Genomic DNA, 5000 nt, shown 5'->3' with positions numbered 1-5000 from the left:
GCCCGCCTCCCCGCACGTCTGTCATCCCCCCACTATCGTAGGGGCTCGGGAAAAGACTGGAAAACGCGGAGCTCGGCGGTGGCGTGGAAGCGCCACCCACCGCCGCCGCTCTCGCCGATGCCCACCGCGGAGGCCGCCCTTCGGACGCTGGGGTGCGGCGCGGGCCTCCGCGGACGAGCTGCGCATCTGGAAGTCAAAGGGCCGCCCTCGGAGAAGATCGTTGTGCTGCCCCGCGCGGGGAGCGATTCGGACGGCGGGCCCCCACGCCGAGGTGGGTGGGCGCCCCTCCGTTCGCCCGTGCGGGTCGTCGGACCGCTGCCGTACCACGGTTCGGGTCAAACTCCCCACAGCTCGGCCGCCTCCGTCCGTAGACGGGAGGGCGACCGCCGGCGTGCGCGCCCAAGGACGAGTGCCTGAAACCCGGGGGGGGTAACAGAGGAAGGAGACCGCCCGCCGTAAACCGACGCGGGCTCCAAAGCCCGGGCCGAGCGAGCGGCACCACCTCCCCACCCGGGAGCGCTGAGCCAGATCGATCGGAAGAAAGGGCAGGGGCTCGGGTGGAACCCCTGCCTCCGTTCTTCCCCTCGGGGGAGACGGGGAAGAAACGTGCCCCTGGAGTCCTGGAAGCGAGTGTCCGGCGCGCTCCGGGCGCCCTCGAGACGGAAGCCGGGTCGCGGTGCGATTCTCTCATAGGTCTCCCCGTTGGCGCGGAAGCGGGAGACATCCGACACAGAGAAACGCCGAGCCCGCTCCGAGGGGACAAAGTCAGAAGGAGCGATCCGCCCTCCCAGAGCCCTCCTGCGGACGAGGACTCTGGATCTGCCCCCCTTCTGACGACCGTCGCCCTCAGAGGACAGGAACCCACGTGGGGAGGGTCCGTTCGGGCTCGGGCGACCCAGGAAACGCGTCTCGGACTCGGGACGGACAACCGGCAAAAGTCCCCCTGGAGCCGCGGAAGCCTGGTCTCGGCGCGAGTGCGAACTTCCATGCAAAAGGGGGGTACTCGCCAAACCGCCTACCCGAGTCGAGGAACCACGAAAACAACGGATTTTGGTCGGGGCCGAGAGGTACCTCTCTCTCCTATATCCTGCAGCTGGTGTGCAAAACTGGGTATTTGCATGGTGAGACACCGACCCCCACTTTAAGGGAACAAAGTCAAAAAGTGTCCGACCTCCTGGAGCCGTGCGGCGGATCCGGCGGCCAGAAATTTCCTCATTCCGGTTCTATTTTTTTTTTTTTCGAATTTGCGAAATTTGGAGGCCAGGCGGCGTAGCTGGGACCTGGACTAGCTCGAAACACCCTGAACCGGTGAGCGGAATCGATTTCCCAAAGTTCTACGGCTCCCGGAAGCCAAAAACAGCTCGCCGGAAAATTTCAAAGTCCCAAGGACTCTTTCTTGAAAATCAATCCGGGGGCCATGGAAGTGTCCTCGGTACAACCTCAGAGCTTTCCCCCGCCTGGAAGTCTGACAGCGGTCTGACGTTTTTCAAAGTTTTGAGCTCTCTGTTTGTTCTCAAAGTCACAAAATCGCTTTTTTTCAGTTTTCCACCCATCAGACCCAAACTTCACCCCCACTTAGGTCACTGTCTAGGGGCGCCTTACGACATATTGACGCCCCTTTAGGGTGGAAGTAGGGGAAATGGGTGATTTTTACACAAAATCGGAAATTTCTCAAAATTTTTCTAAGTGTCAAGGACTCTTCCAGAAAATCTCCCCCAGGCTCCTGGAAGCGTCCCCGGTACACCTCTGGCGGCTGCCCCCGCCTGGAAGTCCAACACACGCCTGAAATTTTCAAAGTATGAAAATACGCATTTTCATCCAAAAATTCAACTTTCCCCCCGTGCACCGCAAACTTTACCCGCATTTAGGTCACTGCCCTTGGGTGCTTTACAACATATTGACGCCCCCCTGGGGTGGAAGTAGGGGAAATGTGACATTTTTCACAAAATCGAGATTTTCTCAAAATTTTTCTAAGTGTCAAGGACGCTTCCAGAAAATCTTCCCCAGGCTCCTGGAAGCGTCCCCGGTACGCCTCCGGCGGCTGCCCCCGCCTGGAAGTCTGACACACGCCTGAAATTTTCAAAGTATGAAAATACGCATTTTCATCCAAAAATTCAACTTTCCGTCCGTGCCCCGCAAACTTCACCCCCACTTAGGTCACTTTGCTGGGGTGCCTCACAACATATTGACGCCCCTTTAGGGTGGAAGAAGGGGAAATTTTCATTTTTCACAAAATCGAGATTTTCTCAAAAAATTTTCTAAGTCCCAAGGACTCTTCCAGAAAATCTTCCCCAGGCTCCTGGAAGCGTCCCCGGTACGCCTCCGGCGGCTGCCCCCTCCTGGAAGTCTGACACACGCCTGAAATTTTTAAAGTATGAAAATACGCATTTTCATCCAAAAATTCAACTTTCCCCCCCGTGCACCGCAAACTTTACCCGCATTTAGGTCACTGCCCTGGGGTGCTTTACAACATATTGACGCCCCCCTGGGGTGGAAGTAGGGGAAATGGGTCATTTTTTCACAAAATCGAGATTTTCTCAAAATTGCACCAAGTCCCAAGGACTCTTCCAGAAAATCTTCCCCAGGCTCCTGGAAGCGTCCTCGGTACGCCTCCGGCGGCTGCCCCCGCCTGGAAGTCTGACACACGCCTGGAATTTTCAAAGTATGAAAATAATGCATTTTCATCCAAAATTCGACTTTCCGCCCGTGCCCCGCAAACTTTACCCACAGTTAGGTCACTGTCCTGGGGTACCTCACAACATATTGACGCCCCCCTGTGGTGGAAGTAGGGGAAATGTGACATTTTTCACAAAATCGAGATTTTCTCAAAATATTTCTAAGTCCCAAGGACACTTTCAGAAAATCTTCCCCAGGCTCCTGGAAGCGTCCCCGGTACACCTCCGGCGGCTGCCCCCGCCTGGAAGTCTGACACACGCCTGAAATTTTCAAAGTATGAAAATACGCATTTTCATCCAAAAATTCGACTTTCCGCCCGTGCACCGCAAAATTCACCCTCATTTAGGTCACTGCCCTGGGGTGCTTTACAACATATTGACGCCCCCCTGGGGTGGAAGTAGGGGAAATGTGACATTTTTCACAAAATCGGAAATTTCTCAAAATTTTTCTAAGTCCCAAGGACACTTTCAGAAAATCTTCCCCAGGCTCCTGGAAGCGTCCTCGGTACGCCTCCGGCGGCTGCCCCCGCCTGGAAGTCTGACACACGCCTGAAATTTTCAAAGTATGAAAATAATGCATTTTCATCCAAAATTCGACTTTCCGCCCGTGCCCCGCAAACTTTACCCACAGTTAGGTCACTGTCCTGGGGTACCTCACAACATATTGACGCCCCCCTGTGGTGGAAGTAGGGGAAATGTGACATTTTTTCACAAAATCGAGATTTTCTCAAAATATTTCTAAGTCCCAAGGACTCTTCCAGAAAATCTTCCCCAGGCTCCTGGAAGCCTCCTCGGTACGCCTCCGGCGGCTGCCCCCGCCTGGAAGTCTGACACACGCCTGAAATTTTCAAAGTATGAAAATAATGCATTTTCATCCAAAATTCGACTTTCCGCCCGTGCCCCGCAAACTTTACCCACAGTTAGGTCACTGTCCTGGGGTACCTCACAACATATTGACGCCCCCCTGGGGTGGAAGTAGGGGAAATGTGACATTTTTCACAAAATCGGAAATTTCTCAAAATATTTCTAAGTCCCAAGGACACTTTCAGAAAATCTTCCCCAGGCTCCTGGAAGCGTCCTCGGTACGCCTCCGGCGGCTGCCCCCGCCTGGAAGTCTAACACACGCCTGAAATTTTCAAAGTATGAAAATAATGCATTTTCATCCAAAATTCGACTTTCCGCTCGTGCCCCGCAAACTTCACCCACAGTTAGGTCACTGCCTTGGGGTGCCTTACAACATATTGACGCCCCCCTGGGGTGGAAGTAGGGGAAATGTGACATTTTTCACAAAATCGAGATTTTCTCAAAATTTTTTCTAAGTGTCAAGGACGCTTCCAGAAAATCTTCCCCAGGCTCCTGGAAGCGTCCCCGGTACACCTCCGGCGGCTGCCCCCGCCTGGAAGTCTGACACACGCCTGAAATTTTCAAAGTATGAAAATACGCATTTTCATCCAAAAATTCAACTTTCCGCCCGTGCCCCGCAAACTTCACCCCCACTTAGGTCACTTTGCTGGGGTGCCTCACAACATATTGACGCCCCTTTAGGGTGGAAGAAGGGGAAATTTTCATTTTTCACAAAATCGAGATTTTCTCAAAATTTTTTCTAAGTCCCAAGGACTCTTCCAGAAAATCTTCCCCAGGCTCCTGGAAGCGTCCCCGGTACACCTCCGGCGGCTGCCCCCGCCTGGAAGTCTGACACACGCCTGAAAATTTCACAGTATGAAAATACGCATTTTCATCCAAAAATTCAACTTTCCCCCCGTGCACCGCAAACTTTACCCGCATTTAGGTCACTGCCCTGGGGTGCTTTACAACATATTGACGCCCCCCTGTGGTGGAAGTAGGGGAAATGTGACATTTTTCACAAAATCGAGATTTTCTCAAAATTTTTCAAAGTGTCAAGGACTCTTCCAGAAAAGCTTCCCCAGGCTCCTGGAAGCGTCCCCGGTACACCTCCGGCGGCTGCCCCCGCCTGGAAGTCCGACACACGCCTGAAATTTTCAAAGTATGAAAATACGCATTTTCATCCAAAAATTCAACTTTCCCCCCGTGCACCGCAAACTTTACCCGCATTTAGGTCACTGCCCTGGGGTGCTTTACAACATATTGACGCCCCCCTGTGGTGGAAGTAGGGGAAATGTGACATTTTTCACAAAATCGAGATTTTCTCAAAATTTTTCAAAGTGTCAAGGACTCTTCCAGAAAAGCTTCCCCAGGCTCCTGGAAGCGTCCCCGGTACACCTCCGGCGGCTGCCCCCGCCTGGAAGTCCGACACACGCCTGAAATTTTCAAAGTATGAAAATACGCATTTTCATCCAAAAATTC

The sequence above is a fragment of the Ranitomeya variabilis genome, unplaced genomic scaffold, assembly GCF_051348905.1.
Source record: "Ranitomeya variabilis isolate aRanVar5 unplaced genomic scaffold, aRanVar5.hap1 Scaffold_89, whole genome shotgun sequence".
NCBI lineage: Eukaryota > Metazoa > Chordata > Amphibia > Anura > Dendrobatidae > Ranitomeya > Ranitomeya variabilis.
The sequence above is the reverse complement of the archived record's forward strand: the minus strand, read 5'-3'. Positions refer to the sequence as shown.